Genomic DNA, 24,300 nt, shown 5'->3' on the forward strand with positions numbered 1-24,300 from the left:
ATGCAGGGGCCGTTTTGCGATGTGAGAATCGTTCGCTTGAAAGACAAGGCAGCGACTTCTCGAGCAGTAGGGAGGGTTTTGAAGAAACCTTTCAGTCTTTGAGCTTCTCTGTGCACTCTTTGCAGCCCTTGTATGATGTCTTAATCAGTCCTATAGCGGACTTGATCCAGGGTGATGACTTAGTGTTTGTTCCTGATGGACACTTTTGCCTGGCTCCTTTTTCTGCAATGAGTGACTCTGTCAGGATCCGTGTGATTCCCTCGCTGACTGCTTTAAAATTGATCACTATGGCACCCGACAACTTCCAAAGTAAGAATGAAGCGCTGCTTGTAGGCGATCCGTGCTTGAGCGAAGTCACTTACAGCACTGGCGAACCCATGTATGGACAGCTGCCCTGTGCAAAAAAAGAGGTGGATATAATTGGAGAACTTCTGCAGACCGTGCCTCTTACAGGAAAAAATGCAACCAAAGCTGAGGTGCTGAAAAGAATGAAGTCAGTTGCCTTAATCCACATTGCTGCACATGGGGATGACAGATTTGGAGAAATTGCTTTGGCCCCAAATCCCAAACGCACATCCCAGATCCCCGAAGAGGAAGATTACATGTTATCGTTGAGCGATGTTCAAGCAGTTCGCCTTCAGGCAAGACTGGTTGTGCTTAGTTGCTGTCATAGTGGCCAGGGAGAGGTAAAATCTGAGGGTATTGTGGGAATAGCCAGGGCTTTCCTGTGTGCTGGTGCCCGGTCTGTTCTGGTGTCACTCTGGGCAATCGACGATGAAGCGACCTGGATGTTCATGGAGAGTTTCTACCAACACCTGGCACATAGGAAAAGTGCAAGTACAGCTCTTCACCATGCCATGAAATCTCTTCAGGAGACAAAGAATTATTCGGCCATAAAATACTGGGCACCATTTGTGCTAATTGGCGATGATGTCACCTTCGAGTTTGGGGAGCTCAAACACAAAAAGAATGGTAAGTGCTATTTAAATATAACTTTAATGACTGAATCGCTGTTCTTTGTACATGTTTTTAATGAGGAATTTTTCGAAAGGAGCAGGTACCTTCTTCACAGAGAAATGGCTTTATAAACGGTTGCCAGAGTGCATATTTTCACTCGAACTGCTTTGGCTAATACCTAAATGAAATAATGTCTGCATTCAGCTAGTCAGCTACTTCAGCTTCCTGCAGATAGCTAGCTGTTTGAGCCCGTGTTATGGTGGAGTGACTATGAAACTGATCGGTGATTGTCGATTGCTTATGTCAAGTGAAGTGAGTTATTGAGGTCTTCAAGTCTACATGTCAAAGTAACAGTGAATAGGAATTGTTGCTATGAACTTTAGCACAAACAGTTAAATGAATGAATTAAGACAATTGTTATATTATTTACTTGTCAATCAGAACGAAATTCATTATTGCCATTTAACCCACTACTTGTTTCTTTCTTCCTGGTTTTGTTTTTTTAGAAACGATGTCCAAAATGTGAGAAACTTACGTGGACTGTGATACGTCGATATGTTATTTTCCTTTCCTCGATTATATGAGTTATGGAAATCAATTCAAACATTGATACCTCAGTAGCAGTCAGACACAAGATATGATGCCAATTATAGTTAAAGTACCATGAGATTTCAGTAGTATTAAGATACTGTTCAAGGCCTTACATTTGTGCCTTGTTTTGTAAGCATCTGTTCCAGGATTAGTTAATCACTTGATAGAAATCAGGGGTTTGTTTCCATAACTGAGGATCTAGCCGTCTTGTTATTTTGGCCCTTGAAAATAACTCCAAGCTTTTGCGGTATGTTTGTCAGGTGACATGTATACTCTTTAAGCTTGCTATATCAACTTTCCATTTACAATATCATTAAGTGACAGTCTCGGGGAATGTGTATTTTCTGTGTTTCTGTAAGGTTGGCCAAAGCTAAATAAGCAAATTAATTGTTTTGGGAGGCAAATGTCTAAATGTTTGGAAATTACAAAAATTTTAATGTAGCGTTCACATTCAAATGAGACGGAAATTCCTGGAACAAAACGTTTTATTCCTAAAGGGTTTGAATCGGGCACAACATTGAGTTAGCCGATTTGTTTATTGTTAAATTTTCCCGCAAAATGTGGTTCAAAACCAGACACTTTTCTGACGCTGATGACGACTAGGACAATTTGGGTAAATCTTACTCTTGGGTGATGGACTCTTGCTAGGGCCTGGAACCAAACAAATGGAAAGTTCTTTACTTTAAAGTTGTACATGTTGATTTTGTGATATTTTGTCACAGAGGGACTGGACCAATGCAAAATAATCCAATGAAATGGGCGATTTCTTAAAACTTCTAGAAGGTAAAAAGGTGTGTGGGGTAAAAGTTGCCTGATCTCTTAATTAACTGTGTGCATTTTAAACCCCTGGGGAGGTGGGACTTTTCCCATGCATATGCTTGTGGAAATTTTTTGAATTTTAAAAATGGTATGACCACGTCATTTCATACCATTTCGCACCATTGCAAACGTTGGTCAGTAACTCTTGAGTTGACACAGGTATTAAAAGGGAAGCATTCCATCCTTTCTCCATGTTAAAACTGAGGGCAGAATGGGCACCCACCTCCTAAAACGAGCACCCCAAATTGAGAGTAAGGTCTAAGGTCTACTTCTCCGCTACCATGGTCACGTCGACCACGGCTGAACGTGCAAACAGATTCAATCCGAGCTAAAGTCTTTGTCTAGCTCTCCTCCACTTATGCAAATTTGGAGTATTTTGTACCTGTTATGAACGGTCATCACTTCTTTCCATCCCTCAAACTGACATTTCCCTTTTTATTCAACTTATACGACGTACAGTGTACTTTAGACTTCAAATTTACTTCAACGAAACAAAGATTTTAAACAAGCTGAGAAGATTCAAAATAGGCGAGGCAAAGAGTTGAACCCGGATCGATGGCTTCACCTTGCAGTTTCCGATATCCTCTAGACCAACGAGACAAGCTCCTGGAAAGTCGAAATTTTTAGAGTATTGACATAATAGTACCTAGCAAAACAATTGAAAGTTAACCTTCTTCAACGGGGTTTTTAGACCTAAATACTGTAGATCAGTGCGGCATAGCTTAGAAACGCTATTTCTTGTTGAACTAAAGCTGTCATTCTGCTTGTTTTCATTGTTTTTAGAGGGGTAAGCTTGTCAATATTAACATGGCATAATGCGTCGTGTAATTGTTATGAAATGTTCAATGTCAGTTTGAGGGATAGAAATTAGTGTTGACCGTTATGTACTCGCATGTTCATTTCCAACTCTTTGATAATGGCGTCATGAGGTCGCCGAAACGTCGGAAGTTTAGCTTTTTATCTCTAGTTTTTACATAGAGGGTATTACACAGTGGCGTGGGGATATGAATCTCAGGAGTGAGCGAAGCGAACGAGTGAGATATTGTTCTTGCCACGAGAACATAAAATTCATATCTTCGAGCCGTGTAATGTTCTTTTTATTATATGGAGACTAAATATTGAATACTTCCGATTTTATCCATGCTTTTATTCTAAACAACAAACGCGACGCGAGAAACGAATTCAACAAAAGCAAAAGGCGGGAATCGTGACGTCATTGAACGATACGACACTCACAAAGGTGGGATACGTAAAATACGCCACTCGGTTCGCGGATGAAGTGGCGTATGGAATCTACGAGTGGTTTAGTTCCCAGTAAAACACTCTCCTCCATATAATACATGTCCGTTTCACTGTTTTCATCTTTATTTGGTAATTTAACATTTATGTTTCCTGATTATTTCTTTTTAGGGGATTTAACAATCATGTAATTAGTTTTCTTAATATTTATAGAGAGCTTGTTTAGATCGCACCATTCTTTAATTTTAGCCAGCTGTCTGTTATTTAGTTTTTCAAGATCTCGAATAGGTGATGAAACAAAGACATTAGGTCATCAGCAAAAATCCTAAAGTTCAGTTTATCAGAGCAGTAGAAATGTTGTTTATATAAAGTAAGAATAAAAGAGGACCAAGGGAACTACCCTGTGGTACATCACATTTCATTGTTTGTTTGTTTTTGCCATTTGGCCAAAAATCGCGATTTTCAACACTTTTGGAAAAATCGTTATTTCTCTTCTAATAGGTCTTTTTTAAAGTGGTTTTTTATAGCAGAAACCTATGATAGTTAAGCTTTCCAGCCATAAAAACTAGGCTATAAGGTGACTTGTATTTCCCAGTTTTTTGGCCTTGCGAAGTTTGCCAAAAAATGATTTGACGATAGGTCTATCCCGATTGGGCTGACAAACTGGAAAATGGTGCTTCAAAAGTGGGAAAGAAGTGCTTAAATAATGCTCGACGTTTGAAAAAGGTGCCTGAAATTTACTGATTTTCATCGGTATGCCTATTTTTTTTTAAAAAATTGCCCTTTTGTTAAGTTGTTTATAAATGTTCAGAGAACTAAAACATTAATGTCTTTTGAGCAAAAAAAAATTCCTCAGTGAAATATACTTTAAAGCCTGCGATGATTTCAAATTGCTTCACTTCAAACGCAACATTTCAACCATGTAACTTTTCGGGTGTTTAATTTAAATTAAAGGGTGTTCAAGGTTTCGTACGCGCCTTTGTACATGTGCTGTACGAATACGTGAGAAAATCCCGCAATCTTAATACAGATTGAAACTGTTCGATAGTGACTTAAGTTTCTTTTGCGATACATCTTAAACACTGCTGAGTCTTTGCCATGAGTCTTAAACGCCCTTTGTCTCCTGTAGACCAACGCCTTCATTCTGCTTGACACCCAGGGCTTATCTCAGGAGCAAACTTTCACCTTCTGAGTGGGCATAAGGGTATTGATCGCTTTGATCAGAGTGTTGTAGAATGCCTCAGTTTTATCCTTCGCAGTTGGCAGGCTCCCAGCTAAAGTTTGTTAACCATCGCCCAAGTGCACATAGGCTACTCTGACAAAACAATAACAAAACAATAGAGTCGCAAGTTTATACGTACAAGGAAGGGTTACGTTTTTGCAAAAGTTGGCTGTGAAGCACTTATATTTCAACAGACTTAACCATTAGAGGGTAGTGTGAAGTGCTAGTTTTCTACTCATATAAACCATGTGACCGTTAGCCCTACTAATGGAATTGGGCCTGTTATATAACGTAAAGGTAAAGTCACTTTATTTAACGTCGGTAGTTCCTTCAGTTACGAATTCAAACTGGTATCAATGGAAGCCAACGGAGCGTCTTTTACCCCCCTCCCTCTGTCAGTGCTCTGTTTTACGGATATTTAAAGCTATAGCTACACCGATCAGAGGAAAGTAGGAACAGACGTTGAAGTCATCGAAAGCCGCGCACCAGCCATCTGAGTGACGACTGCTCCTCCTCCTACTATTCTTCCTATAGAAATGCGCCAGAGGACTGGACAATGTAGAAATACACGTGGAATACCTCAACATTGTGTGGATTTCCTGTGTAACAGGCCCATACGAGGACAGAGAAAAACTCTGACCGGGGGTGACATTGGCATCTTTAATTCCCACGACCTGCTCCCGTCTGACCTTGCAGCCCAGTCGGTAGAGCAGCAGTGATCTAATCCGAAGGTCGTAAGTTCAGTTCCTGACCCTGATCAGAGTTGTTCTCTGTCATTGTGTGGACCCAATTCCATTAGTAGGGCCAATGCTCACATGGTCTATATAGGTAGAAAACAAGCACTTCACATTACCCTCTAATAATTAAGTCTGTCATATTTATATGGCCAAGTTCTAATACTTTGTGGAAACTGTAAATCAAACGTTATGATACGAAGGAAATACCGGGAGAAAATCCTTTCGGAGTCGAGTGAAGAAGCAGCGAATAGGCCGAGTTCAATATGTAAATATTCAGGCGTGGCTACGAGGCTTTATGGTCAAATTTCACGGTGGAGTTCTGTTTTCTTTGTCTCATAAGTCTCAAGGAAGAGTTCTAAACAAAACAATCTTGGAATTGAACCGTAAAGCCTCGTAGCTAACCATGTGTGAATATTGATATATCGAACGTGTGCTATTAGGAATACGGGACTCAATCGCAGGCCACCTTATTTAGAGGAAGGCGAATGCTTTCACTGCGCCACACCTGTTCCCTCAAAGGCGAAAATTGTTGTGAAAAAAATTGGGAAACCAGGAATTTAGCAAAGTGTTTATAGGATTTAAAACTCGTGAGCAAAGGCCAACCAAAAGATCTAACTTTGCATTCCGGTCTGACGGGTTTGCAGCTAATAACATACCTTTTCCCGTCTTCAAGTAACTCGTGAAGGTTGTTCTGAAAGAGAACCTTTGCAATAAGCCACCATCTCTGTTGTCGTGTGACGGTTGTCAAAATCTTCTTCTCTGGACTACACTCAGAACCGGATGAAAAATATAAATTACCATCTGGGAAACAAGAAACCTGAACCCTTGTTTATCAAATTGGCTTTGAAGCACCATTGACCTTCCTGCTCTGGGTCTCACTTGGTATATTAAAATATACTCCCTGTCGAGTGGGCGGAAGTGTCGTAAAAATTCGCAATAGATGGTTTACGATAGAAATTTGTTTTGCGTTTACGAGCAAGGCAAACGGCAGCCTTCTTCATTTCAAAAAAGGTATTCCCTTTTCTTAAAATTTGCTGTCTCTATCTTGTTTTTCTAGAATCTGTTAGATAAGTGTAGCGAACAGGCAAGAAAGAGGCCGAAATCAAACGTACAAGTTCCCAGATTTTTGGTAAAACCTTAAACTTCAGCCTGCCGTTCGCTGTAAATCCTTGCAGACCTAGCCGCAATCCCGTGGGGAAGGGAGAAAGGGGAAAAAATTTCACAATCAAGAAACGGGAGAAAGGGGAAAAGAAAACGTTTTCACGATCGAGAAAAAAGAGCCCTTTCCAAATCTTGTTTCCACCCCCATCGCAACGGAATGCCGCAAAGGTGAATGGTAAGGAAAGGAACTTTATTTAAGTGTCTAGTCTTCTAGCACTGGAGCAGTAATTGGGGACACTGTAAACTAAAATCAACAATTGACACAAACCAAATTAAATGTTGGGTTTTGAGCAGAGGGAAAAACCGGTGTACCCGGAGAAAAACCTCTCGATGCAAAAAAGGGAACGGGAAACGCAAGTTTGGCTTCTTCTTTTCAGTTACCAGTACAATCTACCGCGACTCGAGCGAGTGTCTATCACAGCGACAATTAGCTCAAAATTTTAGGGAAAGCACCATTAAGTGTGTTGCGTAACGTTTTAAACAACAGTTGCTCCCACCCTCCAGCGAAGAATTATCCATTTCTGGGACTTTTGTCGGAAAGGTCTTTGTGTGTCATGCTTCCTAAAAGGTCTTTTTACGATATTTGGCTTAAAGGGAATTAACAAAATCTGTGAAACGTTACGTCAGTTGAACCCGACTTCAGGTACGACTGCCCCGGAATATTAATTGATGAATGCTCCAATCTCAGCTACCACACATTAATAACTCAAAATCATGATTATTCCCACAGAAATACCAAATAGTGTATTGAGAAATGCTATATCTGCGAATATTTAACAATTATTCTACAAGGTCGCGCTGGATGTAAATTGATAGATAACGTGCTTCGTTGGTTATAATTATTTTATATCCAGCAAGCCTGAGTAGAATAATTTTTTACTGGATTGCCTATGGCAAACCCAGTCGGAATCTGTGTTTAATTTCGTGGGTTTTTTCTTATTTTTTTTTCGTCTCGGTAAAAGTCTTGCCTGTCACTCCCCTTTCTAAGTGGTGGCTTTGTGCATAGAGCCTTCTGCGCGTATTTTCTTAGGATCGAGAGGGTAGTGGGAAATGCGTAGATTTCTCTGGTGGACACAGTAGAACGATTAACTTAACCGGCAATGGCGTCGAAAGTCATGTAACGCGAATGGCGTTTTAGTGGATCTTTGAACAAAATAAACCCTGAATGGCAGGTCAATTGGATATACAGGCGGTGGAATCTTAAAAGCGACGAGTAATGGACTTCGACAACAATCTATCGCCCGTCGAGCCGAAATCAAAGTGAGCTGTATTTACCAGAAGTATATGGTAATTTGACACGATTGAGTTTCTTGCCTTCACGCACCCAATGAAATAGGAATAGGTTCTCGCCTCTAAGAGCACATATGTTGTTTGTTTCAATAACTTTTTCGCTGGAAAAGGATTCTGTGGTATTTTCTGCCTTTGTGAATTATAATATGATGTTGTGTATTGAATTTCCGAGCTTAAGGTTGAAATGTGATATGAAAGAAGTTTTTTAGTATTGCTCTGTAAGCAGGAAGGGTTCACAGGCCTGTTGGAAGGGTGCTCGAGTTTCAACAAAATGAGCCCCAAATCAGTGAAAAATTGTGACGCAGATGAATAATAAAGTAGCTGCCATTTCCAAAATGATGAAATTACCTGGTGATAAATAACGTCGAACGCGTCTTGAAGAGTAAATTTTGACTTTGCAAAAACAAGAGTTGGGCGATTGTGATCTTTGTTTTGACTTCGCACATTTCATTGTCAAACTTTAAAACACTTGACAGAAAAAGAAGCTTACAAAAACCCGGTATCTTGCCATCATTTGACACAGATGCTTCACTGTTTGGCGAGTAAACATGCCGCGGTAACTTAATCACGGCGCCCACTGAATTCTGGCCATGTCACTTTCGATTTTGCGATTTATTTGAACGTAGCAAAAATCTCCCAATATGTTTGTCGCTGATCGTAACTTTTTATATTCTATATTCACGGTTCAAAAATAATGTTGTTTTCATGTCATAAATATGTTATTCTCGATCGACCGTCCTGGAGACTTCCTTCTGCTCTTTCTAAAAACTGTGTATCAATAGTTATTTACTTTTGCATCAATATTTGTTTTTGCATAAAGCAAGCTAACAAGATCTGTACCTTGCTGAGTTCGCATTTGTTAGCGTTAATAGTATTTTCGGTCCGATGCTTCTGTTTTATGAGGGGTATATTGTTTTGGTCTCCCATCCAAACACTAACCCCGCCCAACAGGGCTTAACTTCAGTGAACTTCGGCATTACAAAGCTGTCAGATGCTCAGCGGGCACGCTTAAACTTGTGGTGAAAAGAAGTTTATCAACATGTCAGCCCAGAAGCCAATGTTTCTCACTTCCCATTTATTTTCTTCAATCTTTCTGGGTTCAGTACTTTGCTAGTAACCACATGTCTTCTCAGACTATTTACCCAAGACTTCTACCATGGCACTACAATGATAGACAATACCAAAACAATATCGTGCACTGTTAGAGCTACATATTACGCAAGGACAGATCTGTTTTGTCGTACGAACGTGTGAGGACCTGTGAGCCAAAGGGCCTCTTCTGGTATGACTTCTTAATGACCTTAAAAAAAGGGGTTTGGAACGGTACACGTACCGCAGGCAACCCAGTGTAGCCTCACGGAGGGTCTAGTTTTATTAAACTTCCGGGATCAACAACCCTTCTATGGTGTTCCCGGGGGTAGTATTCACCTTTATCACGCGGCGGCCATTTTGGAGGCCGTGGGGAATAAAGGCTTTGTCTTTGTATTGTCTTTGCCCGTCCAGCCTATCACTGAATGAGAGGTTCCACGGGCAAAATCTTTAGTTTGGACATTGAGTGATATGGGTCTATTAGTAACTAAAGCATCGATTTATGCCTCGGTCAATTCCAGTCCAAAACGGCTTTTGTCGACCATGTTTTTTCTCAGAGCTGCAAAATGTTTTCAGCTCGCTTTATTGCTGACGCGTTCCTTAAGGACGGTGTCTATTGTCATTGCGCATACGTTCTGCGCATCTCCAGATACTCTGATTTCCTATCGGTGATTCTTACTAATACAGGGATATTTTTGCGCGGTTTAAAACTATCCTGAGAAAGTAGTTCTTAGTAAGTACTCTTGGTATCCAAAAGAAAGTTGGGGGTAACCATGCATTTTTGAGAGATAATTAAGCTTCAATTTGAGAAAGAACGGCATACATTGCTTTGTATTTTAAAGCTTTTTACAAATATTATTCATGTGTGGTTACCCCCAATTTTCTTTTTGGATTTCAATAATACTTGTTAAGATCTACATTTTCTGCATAATCGCACACCGGGGCAAAAATATCTTTAATTAGTAGGCACCGTCCTTAACCATATTAGGTATAGCAGAAATAGCAAAGGATATCCAGAGTTTGAGTAGCCAAACAGCGCGTGAGAACTGCGCGCGCTTTCAACGCTATCCACTGTTTCCGTAGATACAAAAAGCTGATAGCCTGTGTCCGGCGAGCCATTTAAAGTGGTGGAAATCTGATATCCGTAGTTCAGTTTTTAATATTATCCGATACAATCAAACAAACAAGCTAACATGTTGGCTCCAATTATCTAATTGTTAAATAATCCCCCACATGATTGCAGAAACTAGATCTACCCAATGTTACAGGGATAGAGTTCATAAGAAGTCCGGTACGGATACAGTGTTCCGAATTCACCATTTTCCCCAACAGCTTTTAAATAGAAATACAGCTAGAAAAACCTCTGCCGCCATATATTGGCGCAAAACAAGGTAGGGGCACAAAAAGATATTTATACAAAGTGCATAACAGAGGTTCTTTTAAAAAGAATTTACAACGTTTTTAGGGAGTAAACTGGAGACAAAAACGGTACGTTTTGAGGACTGCCTTGGGGTACATTCGTTTGGGATGATCCGAAAAAGGATCACTGATCTAAGATCACTCGGATCATGGTGCTTCAAAGAAACTGAAAAATCCTTACCCAGAGTGGATTTATCGGCACCTCTGATGCACCGTGATCCAAGTGATCTTGGATCAGTGATCCTTTTTCGGCACATCCCAAAGGAACGCACCCTTGATCAACACGAACGAAAGAACAGAAGGAAGTCGGCATTCAGTTTATACTGCTCAGCTAAACAGTTAAAGTTTAATCTGCGAATTCTTGCTTTTGCTCCGACAAAACCCCCTTTCCATCTCCTCGGCTTTCCTTTCCGATGAAGTCTGGAAGCGACTTTCCTCGTGTCTCGGGTATTAGGGAGCTTAAGCACGCGCGTTTTCGAGACGCGGACGGCAACCGGAAGTGGGCTGTTTTTTCTTTTAACTTGTTTTTACACAACCACATTTACATTGCTAAGTATCTTTTCTCCATTAGAGATGATTAGTATAAAAATCTGGGAGACACCACTGTCCTGGCAAGCGAAATGCTCTCTTCCGGTTGCCGTCCGCGTCTCAAAAACGCGCGTGCTTAAGCTCCCTATTCCTTGACGCGTGTGCTTAAGCTCCCAGTTTCCTTGACTGAATTGTGCTCATTCTGGTATAGTTTGAGAGATCTCTTCTCCATGCACAAGTTAGTGGACAAAGCTGTTCCTGACCGTTAAAAGTGATGATGTCACGAGATGGGACCGTGGATAAAGCATGACGTATTTTGCCAGATAGTAATCAAAGGGTTTGAGAAAAAAAAAAAATTGCAAAAATTTCTGTTTGGGGTCCCCCGTGCTACTTTTGATCCAAAGAGGGAGAGATTAATCGGTCCCTGAGCCATTCGTGATTAACCCCTTGGCTACGGTAGCTCCTCGATTAGTGTAATAAAAACTAAGGATAGTCTATAGTTCTGAATTTTATTCCTTGTTCTTGTTCATGTGGTAAGCAGAGTTAGTACAGAACGCATGCGCATTCGTAAAATACGTATTAACCCTTTGGCTACTAGAGATTTGGCCGAAAAACACGTTTTGAAGCTAGTTGAGGGGTTTTTTGCTCACTGTCGTGCTGTTTAAGAGCTAAACCTCCCTACAAACCCGTTTCCAGGTTATACACTCTGCGGCCGTTTCGGCCAGGTCCAAAATAAGGGCTTGCAAAGTTCGGCATGCGCAGAAAGCAAAATTCCGACATAGTTTTGGGGTTTAAAAGTAGCACAACACTTTCGGCTTTCACTTTTCGTGTTCTCTCCTTCCCTCTTGTTTCGCTTTCCTTGCCTTATTTGTTATTCAACTTGTTGGGCATGCGGGAGGTTTTAGTTTACTAGGAAGAGTACGTTTCTGAGAAACCTTTCATCATCTTAAAATTAGGTGCTCAGAAAGATAGGTGGGTAAGGGAGCAAGCTTTTCATGGAGATTTCATGTCAGTGTTACATGGTTGTTTTTTGTGCCGGTTCTCCAGTTTCCTTGACTGAATTGTGCTCATTCTGGTATAGTTTGAGAGATCTCTTCTCCCTGCACAAGTTAGTGGAGAAAGCTGTTCCTGACCGTTAAAAGTGATGATGTCGGTTTGGGGTCCCCCGTGCTACTTTCGATCCAAAGAGGGAGAGATTAATCGGTCCCTGAGCCATCTGTGATTTTTTTTTTTTTTTTTTTCTAAAAAGGCCCAAAGTGAGCTTTTTATTTACAAGTAAAAAGAAAAAGATACATTAATCAAATACTAGTTACAAGCAGAATCTTGATAACTCTTACAACGTAAATTCTAACGCGTTGTTCTCTAGTTTGACAAATGCATGTCCAATGCACCAAACTCCAGGAAACAAATATTGCGTTCCTTTTGACACATAAACCTTAAAGTGAAAACGGATAATTGACTTAACAGTAGCTCGAAAAATTGAAAGTATCGGGGTAACTTCCTTGTTAACTCTGAAATTAACCGCAGCCTTATGAATTGAAAAACGAGCAATCGTTAAGGTCCAGTTAACTAGATTAACCGCATTCTTTGACAGTTGAATAACATCTTCCGGAATCCATCCCAAGAGCTTTATCTTTGTGGTAAGACTTAAACTGCTTCCAGTGATCTTATCAACAAAGACTTGCACCTGGTTCCAAAAATGACATACCACAGGACACTCAACCAACTCATGTTCGATCGTTTCCATGATGCCACAGCGATGACAATTTTCCGATGCATAGACACCCATTCTATTCAGTCGCAAGGCCGTTAGTAACGCTTTATGGGCAACCTTCCAATTTAAGTCCCCGTGCTTATTAGTAACCAGAGGTGACTAATGGACAGTATTCCAAAAAGACGAGTTAAAGGGTGCCTGAAGCTGAAGCCTAGTACGCCAGTAATCAAGCCCAGGAGTCGAAATTTGCTCACTTTTATGAAGATGCCGGTAGAAATGGCGAGTCTTGCAATCAAGAATACTTGTGGGAGGTTTTCCAGGTGCAGATGGTAAAATAGAAAAACTTGGCTGTGCAGTAGATGGAGACACAGAATCACCGTTGATTACTTTCAACTTCCAGTTCGCGGGAATGGCTCTGAGAACTTCACTCAGCTCACGTGCAGTCTGATTAAAAGTACGATCGCTGCAGGAGTCATGGTCCATAAGAATCTCATGCACAGCGTTGACGGGGAGAAAGCCCGGGACAGCTTCATAGCAAATATCCTTAACACGAACGAGGCCACATGAAACCCAGTCTCTGAAAAAGAGAGGCTTGTTATTAACATTGATAAGCTTGTTCCTAAACAGTGGCTCCGAGAAAATATCCAACAACGAATCAGGGACATCTGTACGCTCATGATAACATTTGTGATTGATCCAAGCGCAAAGAAGCTCCTTGTGAAAAGCAGGAACGTTACTGTCGATATCACGTGGCGCAAAGTCCGTAGCAAGGGTCAATTTACCAAGGTGCATACCTGAGACTCGTAAAAAATGGGATGTAAAATGCTTCCAATGAGCTTCTTCTCCAGTGAGTAGTCTACGCAGTGTATTGAGTCTAAGGGCCTTCATCTTGAGTTCGAGCCGAGCCACATTAAAACCACCTTCTTTCAAAGGAACGGATAAAATACCCCTATTGACTAACGGGTGCTTGTCATTCCAAAAGAAACGGTACACAGCTTCCTCTATCTGTGTCACTGCCCAGGATGGTAGGGATAGCGACGTAGCATGATACCATAAAGTGGACGTTAAGAGCCCATTTATTACCATTGCTTTACCCTTAAAGCTAAGGTCCCTATTGCGCCAAGCATCAACAATGTTATTGATTTTTTGTATCTTTGATTCCCAGTTTACCCGCGAGCAGTCAATATTCCCGATAAATTGGCCAAGAACTTTCTCGTGAATATAGTCATTAGACCATTCGAATCCTTGCAACTGATCAGTTCGCCTAGAAAACGCTCCAGACCACAGTCCTTTACATTTACTTTGGCTTATTTTAGCCCCAGAGGCGAGTTCATACCGGTCGAAAACTCGAAATCTTTCCACAATGGATTGCTCATCCGTGAGCAAGAGGGTCGTGTCGTCAGCGAACTGGGATAACTTAACTTCGTTTTCGGAACCAGGAGGTTTAACACCATGGATTCTTGGATTTGAGCGAATATTGATAGCCATGGATTCAGCCGTTAGAACATATAGAGGCATAGATAACGGACAGCCTTGCCTCAATCCTCTCTCTAAATGGACAAAAGCAGTTAACCAGCCGTTAACCTTAACGGAACTTGACACAGAATTATATAGAACTTGGATCCACTGGATAAAGGAAGGGCCAAAGCCAAAGCGCTTAAGGCACTTGAACAGGAAATCGTGCGATACTCTGTCGAAGGCTTTCATCTGGTCGACACTTACAACAGCAAGTGGCACAGAGTAAGTGTTAGCATACGCAATTACATCGTGTAATAACCGAGCATTGTCATTGATTGTTCTCCCCCTAATGGAGGCAGTTTGGTCTGAGTGAATGATGAGCGGCAACACCTCATGTAGCCTATTCGCAAGCGCTTTAGATAGAATCTTATAATCGGTCGTAAGAAGAGTGATGGGCCTCCAATTTTTCAGCTGAGTACGGTCACCCTTCTTGAATAATAAAGAAATTACACCTCGCCGTTGTGACACCGAAAGGCGGCCAACCCGAAACGCATGGTTATAGACGTGAACTAATTTATCACCTAACAGGTTCCAGAAATGCTTATAGAAATTGGTAGTAATGCCATCAAGACCAGCCGACTTATCCTTCTCCATCGCATCAACAGCCCTTTTTAGCTCCCCAGCTGTAATCTCTCCTTCGCAAGAGTCTCGCACATTCTCTACGAGTTCGGGGTATGCTCCATCTAGGAATTCTCTTTGTACCTTTTCGTCACAAGGCTGCGCCGTGTAAAGCTGTTTATAAAACGAAAAGGCCTCCCCAAGCAAGTCCCTAGTTTCAGTAACGGTATCCCTGTTATCCTTCGTTAAAACACGTATGGTTTGTGCTGAACGACGACATTTTTCAAGAGAAAAAAAGAAACGAGTACTCTTTTCACCTTCCTCGACAAGCTGCGCTTTTGCTCGTATTTTAATAGCCTCTAACTCCTTAAGTTCTAACTGCCTCAAGCCCTCCTTTGCTAAGAGATATTGCTCTATATCGCCAGTAGTACCATTCTTTGCCCGCTCCTGAAGCTTATCCAATCTACTCTGTAAAACAAACCGTTCATGACGCCGAATTTTTCCAATAATCGTCGCCCGTCTAATAGCAATCCGCTTAAAGCTTAACTTTGCTTTCTCCCACCACTCAAAAGGGTCAGCAAAATTTTCGAACTCTTCAACCCAATTTGACCAGAAACGCTCGATTTCCTCTTGGAAAACACCGTCCGCAAGAAGCTCGTTATTAAAGTGCCAGTACCCCGGGCCGCGTTCAATTCTTTCAAAATTAATGGTAAGAGTCAAGCAATCGTGATCCGAGTGGGGATACGGTTGAATATTCGTTGCGGTTACACATTGGTTAACGGGTTTACAAATAAAAAAGTAATCAATACGTGTGCGGATGAAAAGAGATGGATCTCTTGGATCTCGACCTGTCCACGTGAAATTGCGTTCATTCTTATGTCGTTCCCTCCAAACGTCTACCAAACTAAAACGTGTATTAAGGGCATTTAGAAGCACGGACGCGGATTGACGCGCATTAGGAACCCCACCGAGCTTATCCAAGCGCGAGTTAAAAATACAGTTAAAATCGCCTCCCAAGATGTTATCGTTTGAATCCGACAGAAACCTATTCAAATCCGAGAAAAAAGCACGGCGCTGAGAATCTTTTGATGGGGAATAAACATTAATCAAGTTAAGCGTGCGATCGTCAATTTCCAAAAGCATATTCAAAACACGACCTTCGTTATCCCTCCGAATTTGCTTCTCATTGTAATCCAGGCGCGAAGCAATCAATATGGCCACACCTCGAGAAGAGTTCGTCCCATGGGCAAAAAAAGCATCACCCTCCCACTCGCGTTTTATTAGCATATCTAAGTCAACCGTCCAGTGTGTTTCCTGCAGAAAAATTATGTCAAACCTGTTCCTCTTAAAAAAAGAAAAAGCCATTTTTCGTTTGTTTGGACAGCGGAGGCCATTGCAATTAATACTAGCCAGAATAGGCATTAATAGAATTAGGGCGAAAAAGAATAAATACGAATTTGCGATCATGGAACATTATCGGTTTGGGCCTTTTTAGCAGCAGATGTAGCAGCATTCTTATGGCCGGTGCCAAAGGTACAACCTCCACTACTTGATCCTCCTGTTTTCTCGGGTCTTCAGCTTGAACGAGCCGTTTGTCACACACATACGACAAATGACCTTTCTCTTTACAAATCCTGCATTCAATTTGCGGACATCGTTTCCTCGTGTGGCCTAACTCTTTGCATTCTCCGCACACAGGTTGCTGGTTGTTGTGGATTATCCGACACCACTCTCCTCCAATCCGAAGAGAATAAGGAATCGATTTCTCGGTTAAGAGCATTCTCACGAGCCTGTTGCCATTTTCCAAGCCGGCTAATTCATGATCAGCTCTGTACTTTAGCCGGATAACATCTCCTTTAATCTCCCCATATTGGGATAGCACCTTTCTGACCTCCTTATCCTCGATATACGATCGTAAACCCATTATGCTGACATTAATAGACTGAGCGTGAGGCGGGTGACAAGAAACATGTAGTTCGCTGACATCGAAGCCTTCTTCAACAAGCGCTTCTGCATCACTCACACTCGAAAATTCCACCAAATACTCTCCTCCTCCAAGATCTTGAAATACCACAATATCGGAAGTAATTTTACTCTGCAAACCAGTCTTCAGCTCTCTCAAGTTTATCGCATGAGGCACTTTGAAAGTAACGCTTCGACCTTTCTGGTCAGCCATCTTGGCTTCCCGGAGAGCAGAACCAAAATATCTTCTTAACTTGTCCTAAAAACGCTCTTTCGAATGAATATCACACAAATACAAACCCTTCAAACTCTTCGAAAACAATCACGGAAGAAACTTTCAACAAACCGCAAAAGATTGCACTAAATATCGCAAATAACCACGGAGCTAAATGACAACACCTTGACTACGGTAGCTCCTCTATTCATGTAATAAAAACTGGGGATAGTCTACAGTTCTGAATTTTATTCCTTGTTCTTGTTCATGTGGTAAGCAGAGTTAGTACATAACGCATGCGCATTCGTAAAATACGTATTAACCCTTTGGCTACTAGAGATTTGGCCGAAAAACACGTTTTGAAGCTAGATGAGGGGTTTTTTGGTCACTGTCGTGCTGTTTCTGAGCTTAACCTACCCTACAAACCAATTTCCAGGTTATACACTCAACTGCCTTTTCAGCCTGGTGCAAAATAAGCGCTTGCAAAGTTCGGCAGGCGTAGAAAGCAAAATTTCGACATAGTTTTTGGGTTTAAAAGTACCGGTAACACAACACTTTCGACTTTCACTTTTCGCTTTCTCTCCTTCCCTCTCTTTTCGCTTTCCTTGCCTCATTTGTTTTTCAACTTGCTGGGCATTTGGTAGATTTTATTTTACTAGGAAAAGTACGTTTATGAGAAACCTTTCATCATATTATAATTAGGTGCTCAGAAAGGTAGGTGGTTAATGGAGCAAGCTTTTCATGGAGATTTCAGGTCAGTGTTACATGGTTTCTTTTGGCCGTTTCTCCAGTTTCCTTGACTGGTAACCACACTACTAATCACACCAAAGTACGTACAGAACGCATGCGCATTCGTAAAATACGTATTAACCCTTTGGCTACTAGAGATTTGGCCGAAAAACACGTTTTGAAGCTAGTTGAGGGGTTTTTTGGTCACTGTCGTGCTGTTTATGAGCTAAACCTACCCTACAAACCCGTTTCCAGGTTATACACTCCGCGGGCCTTTTCAGCCAGGTTTTTTGGTCACTGTCGTGCTGTTTAAGAGCTAAACCTACCCTACAAACCCGTTTCCAGGTTATACACTCCACGGCCTTTTCAGCCAGGTGCAAAATAAGCGCTTGCAAAGTTCGGCATGCGTAGAAAGCAAAATTTCGACATAGTTTTTGGGTTTAAAAGTACCGGTAACACAACACTTTCGACTTTCACTTTTCGCTTTCTCTCCTTCCCTCTCTTTTCGCTTTCCTTGCCTCATTTGTTTTTCAACTTGCTGGGCATTTGGTAGGTTTTATTTTGCTAGGAAGAGTACGTTTCTGAGAAACCTTTCATCATCTTAGAATTAGGTGCTCAGAAAGGTAGGTGGGTAATGGAGCAAGCTTTTCATGGAGATTTCAGGTCAGTGTTACATGGTTTCTTTTGGCCGTTTCTCCAGTTTCCTTGACTGGTAACCACACTACTAATCACACCAAAGTACGTACAGAACGCATGCGCATTCGTAAAATACGTATTAACCCTTTGGCTACTAGAGATTTGGCCGAAAAACACGTTTTGAAGCTAGTTGAGGGGTTTTTTGGTCACTGTCGTGCTGTTTATGAGCTAAACCTACCCTACAAACCCGTTTCCAGGTTATACACTCCGCGGGCCTTTTCAGCCAGGTTTTTTGGTCACTGTCGTGCTGTTTAAGAGCTAAACCTACCCTACAAACCCGTTTCCAGGTTATACACTCCACGGCCTTTTCAGCCAGGTGCAAAATAAGCGCTTGCAAAGTTCGGCATGCGTAGAAAGCAAAATTTCGACATAGTTTTTGGGTTTAAAAGTAACACAACACTTTCGACTTTCACTTTTCGCTTTCTCTCCTTCCCTCTCTTTTCGCTTTCCTTGCCTCATTTGTTTTTCAACTTGCTGGGCATTTGGTAGGTTTTATTTTGCTAGGAAGAGTACGTTTCTGAGAAACCTTTCATCATCTTAGAATTAGGTGCTCAGAAAGGTAGGTTGTTAAAGGAGCAAGCTTTTCATGGAGATTTCAGGTCAGTGTTACATGGTTTCTTTTGGCCATTTCTCCAGTTTCCTTGACTGTTAACCACACTACTAATCACACCAAAGTAAGTACAGAACGCATTCGCATTTCTAAGATATATAAAAGCACATGATCCTTCGATTTGTAAATGACCGTTGAACGGTCTATAATTGCCGTTGCTGTTTTTTTACCGTTAGATTTTACCGTAAAATTCGGTTCTAAACATTTTTTGAGTGGAAAAAAATAATTGAAAAAAAAAGCAAAAACTCGGTCTTGGGTCCCTCGTGCTTCTTGCTAAGCAAAGAGTTAGAGATTAATCGTTCCCGTAGTCATGCGTGATTAACCCCTTGACTACTGTAGCTCCTCTATTCTTGTTATAAAAACTAGGGATAGTCTACAGTTCTGAATTTTTTTCGTTGTTCTTGTTCATGTGGTAAGCAGAGTTAGTACAGAACGCATGCGCATTCGTAAATTACGTATTAACCCTTTGGCTACTAGAGATTTGGCCAAAAAACACGTTTTGAAGCTAGTTGAGGGGTTTTTTGGTCACTTTCGTGCTGTTTATGAGCTAAACCTACCCTACAAACCCGTTTCCAGGTTATACACTCCGCGGGCCTTTTCAGCCAGGTTTTTTGGTCACTGTCGTGCTGTTTAAGAGCTAAACCTACCCTACAAACCCGTTTCCAGGTTATACACTCCACGGCCTTTTCAGCCAGGTGCAAAATAAGCGCTTGCAAAGTTCGGCATGCGTAGAAAGCAAAATTTCGACATAGTTTTTGGGTTTAAAAGTAACACAACACTTTCGACTTTCACTTTTCGCTTTCTCTCCTTCCCTCTCTTTTCGCTTTCCTTGCCTCATTTGTTTTTCAACTTGCTGGGCATTTGGTAGGTTTTATTTTGCTAGGAAGAGTACGTTTCTGAGAAACCTTTCATCATCTTAGAATTAGGTGCTCAGAAAGGTAGGTGTGTAATGGAGCAGGCGTTTCATGGAGAGTGCAGGACAGTGTTACATGGTTTCTTTTGGCCGTTTCTCCAGTTTCCTTGACTGGTAACCACACTACTAATCACACCAAAGTACGTACAGAACGCATGCGCATTCGTAAAATAAGTATTAACCCTTTGGCTACTAGAGATTTGGCCGAAAAACACGTTTTGTAGCTAGTTCAGGGGTTTTTTTGATCACTATCGTGCTGTTTAAGTGCTAAACCTACCCTTCAAACCGTTTTCCAGGTTATACACTCCACGGCCTTTTCAGCCTGGTGCATAATAAGCGCTTGCTATGTTGGGCATGCGTAGAAAGTGAAAACTTTGGACATAGTTTTTGGGTTTAAAAGTACCGGTAACACAACACTTTCGACTTGCACTTGTCGCTTTCGCTCCTTCCCTCGCGTTTCGCTTTCCTGGCCTCATTTGTGGTTCAACTGGCTGGGCATGGGGGAGGTTTTATTTTGCTAGGAAGAGTTTCTGAGAAACCTTTCATCATCTTAGAATTAGGTGCTCAGAAAGGTAGGTGGGTAATGGAGCAAGCTTTTCATGGAGATTTCAGGTCAGTGTTACATGGTTTCTTTTGGCCGTTTCTCCAGTTTCCTTGACTGGTAACCACACTACTAATCACACCAAAGTACGTACAGAACGCATGCGCATTCGTAAAATACGTATTAACCCTTTGGCTACTAGAGATTTGGCCGAAAAACACGTTTTGTAGCTAGTTCAGGGGTTTTTTTGATCACTATCGTGCTGTTTAAGAGCTAAACCTACCCTACAAACCCGTTTCCAGGTTATACACTCCACGGCCTTTTCAGCCAGGTGCAAAATAAGCGCTTGCAAAGTTCGGCATGCGTAGAAAGTGAAAACTTTGGACATAGTTTTTGGGTTTAAACGTAACACAACACTTTCGACTTTCACTTTTCGCTTTCTCTCCTTCCCTCTCTTTTCGCTTTCCTTGCCTCATTTGTTTTTCAACTTGCTGGGCATTTGGTATGTTTTATTTTGCTAGGAAGAGTACGTTTCTGAGAAACCTTTCATCATCTTAGAATTAGGTGCTCAGAAAGGTAGGTGGTTAATGGAGCAAGCTTTTCATGGAGATTTCAGGTCAGTGTTACATGGTTTCTTTTGGCCGTTTCTCCAGTTTCCTTGACTGGTAACCACACTACTAATCACACCAAAGTACGTACAGAACGCATGCGCATTTCTAAGATATATAAAAGCACATGATCCTTCAATATGTAAATGACCGTTGAACGGTCTATAATTGCCGTTGCTGTTTTTTTACCGTTAGATTTTACCGTAAAATTCGGTTCTAAACATTTTTTGAGTGGAAAAAAAATAATTGAAAAAAAAAGCAAAAACTCGGTCTAGGGTCCCCCGTGCTACTTTCGAACCAAAGAGGGAGAGATTAATCGGTCCCTGAGCCATGCGTGATTACCCCTTGACTACGGTAGCTCCTCTAATCATGTAATAAAAACTAGGGATAGTCTACAGTTCTGAATCTTTTTCCTTGTTCTTGTTCATGTGGTAAGCAGAGTTAGTACAGAACGCATGCGCATTCGTAAAATACGTATTAACCCTTTGGCTACTAGAGATTTGGCCGAAAAACACGTTTTGAAGCTAGTTGAGGGGTTTTTTGGTCACTGTCGTGCTGTTTATGAGCTAAACCTACCCTACAAACCCGTTTCCAGGTTATACACTCCGCGGGCCTTTTCAGCCAGGTTTTTTGGTCACTGTCGTGCTGTTTAAGAGCTAAACCTACCCTACAAACCCGTTTCCAGGTTATACACTCCACGGCCTTTTCAGCCAGGTGCAAAATAAGCGCTTGCAAAGTTCGGCATGCGTAGAAAGCAAAATTTTTGACATAGTTTTTGGGTTTAAAAGTAACACAACACTTTCGACTTTCACTTTTCGCTTTCTCTCCTTCCCTCTCTTTTCGCTTTCCTTGCCTCATTTGTTTTTCAACTTGCTGGGCATTTGGTAGGTTTTATTTTGCTAGGAAGAGTACGTTTCTGAGAAACCTTTCATCATCTTAGAATTAGGTGCTCAGAAAGGTAGGTGGGTAATGGAGCAAGCTTTTCATGGAGATTTCAGGTCAGTGTTACATGGTTTCTTTTGGCCGTTTCTCCAGTTTCCTTGACTGGTAACCACACTACTAATCAAACCAAAGTACGTACAAAACGCATGCGCATTTCTAAGATATATAAAAGCACATGATCCTTCGATTTGTAAATGACCGTTGAACGGTCTATAATTGCCGTTGCTGCTTTTTTGCCGTTAGATTTTACCGTAAAATTCGGTTCTAAACATTTTTTGAGTGGAAAAAAAATAATTGAAAAACAAAGCAAAAACTCGCTCTAGGGTCCCCCGTGCTACTTTCGAACCAAAGAGGGAGAGATTAATCGTTCCCTTAGCGATCCGTGATTAACCCCTTGACTACGGTAGCTCCTCTAATCATGTAATAAAAACTAGGGATAGTCTACAGTTCTGATTTTTTTTCCTTGTTCTTGTTCATGCGGTAAGCAGAGTTAGTACAGAACGCATGCGCATACTAAAAATACGTATTAACACTTTGGCTACTAGAGATTTGTCCGAAAAACACGTTTTAAAGCTAGTTGAGGGGTTTTTTGGTCACTGTCGTGCTGTTTATGAGCTAAACCTACCCTACAAACCCGTTTCCAGGTTATACACTCCGCGGGCCTTTTCAGCCAGGTTTTTTGGTCACTGTCGTGCTGTTTAAGAGCTAAACCTACCCTACAAACCCGTTTCCAGGTTATACACTCCACGGCCTTTTCAGCCAGGTGCAAAATAAGCGCTTGCAAAGTTCGGCATGCGTAGAAAGCAAAATTTCGACATAGTTTTTGGGTTTAAAAGTACCGGTAACACAACACTTTCGACTTTCACTTTTCGCTTTCTCTCCTTCCCTCTCTTTTCGCTTTCCTTGCCTCATTTGTTTTTCAACTTGCTGGGCATTTGGTAGGTTTTATTTTGCTAGGAAGAGTACGTTTCTGAGAAACCTTTCATCATCTTAGAATTAGGTGCTCAGAAAGGTAGGTGGGTAATGGAGCAAGCTTTTCATGGAGATTTCAGGTCAGTGTTACATGGTTTCTTTTTGCCGTTTCTCCAGTTTCCTTGACTGGTAACCACACTACTAATCACACCAAAGTACGCACAGAACGCATGCGCATTTTTAATATATATATAAACACATGACCCTTCAATTTGTAAATGACCCTTGAACGGTCTATAATTGCCGTTGCGTTTTTTTACCGTTAGATTTTACCGTAAAATTCGTTTCTAAACATTTTTGGAGTGGAAAAAAAATAATTAAAAAAAAAGCAAAAACTCGGTCTGGGGTCCCCCGTGCTACTTTCGATCCAAAGAGGGAGAGATTAATCGGTCCCTGAGCCATGCGTGATTAACCCCTTGACTACGGTAGCTCCTCTATTCATGTAATAAAAACTAGGGATAGTCTACAGTTCTGAATTTTTTTCCTTGTTCTTGTTCATGTGGTAAGCAGAGTTAGTACAGAACGCATGCGCATTCGTAAAATACGTATTAACCCTTTGGCTACTAGAGATTTGGCCGAAAAACACGTTTTGAAGCTAGTTGAGGGGTTTTTTGGTCACTGTCGTGCTGTTTATGAGCTAAACCTACCCTACAAACCCGTTTCCAGGTTATACACTCCACGGCCTTTTCAGCCAGGTGCAAAATAAGCGCTTGCAAAGTTCGGCATGCGTAGAAAGCAAAATTTCGACATAGTTTTTGGATTTAAAAGTAACACAACACTTTCGACTTTCATTTTTCGCTTTCTCTCCTTCCCTCTCTTTTCGCTTTCCTTGCCTCATTTGTTTTTCAACTTGCTGGGCATTTGGTAGGTTTTATTTTGCTAGGAAGAGTACGTTTCTGAGAAACCTTTCATCATCTTAGAATTAGGTGCTCAGAAAGGTAGGTGGGTAATGGAGCAAGCTATTCATGGAGATTTCAGGTCAGTGTTACATGGTTTCTTTTGGCCGTTTCTCCAGTTTCCTTGACTGGTAACCACACTACTAATCACACTAAAGTACGTACAGAACGCATGCGCATTTCTAAGATATATAAAAGCACATGATCCTTCAATTTGTAAATGACCGTTGAACGGTCTATAATTGCCGTTGCTGTTTTTTTACCGTTAGATTTTACCATAAAATTCGTTCCTAAACATTTTTTGAGTGCAAAAGAAATAATTGAAAAAAAAGCAAAAACTCGGTCTGGGGTCCCCCGTGCTACTTTCGATCCAAA

The 24,300-nt window shown here is 41.3% G+C and overlaps 1 protein-coding gene across 1 annotated transcript in view; it reads left to right on the forward strand.

The window, feature by feature from the left end:
* Positions 1 to 24,300, forward strand: part of LOC138051628 (tetratricopeptide repeat protein 28-like) — a 105,474-nt gene that overhangs the window by 25,209 nt on the left and 55,965 nt on the right. The gene's annotated exons all lie outside the window — the stretch shown is intronic.

The sequence above is a fragment of the Montipora capricornis genome, chromosome 6 (genome assembly GCF_036669925.1).
Source record: "Montipora capricornis isolate CH-2021 chromosome 6, ASM3666992v2, whole genome shotgun sequence".
NCBI lineage: Eukaryota > Metazoa > Cnidaria > Anthozoa > Scleractinia > Acroporidae > Montipora > Montipora capricornis.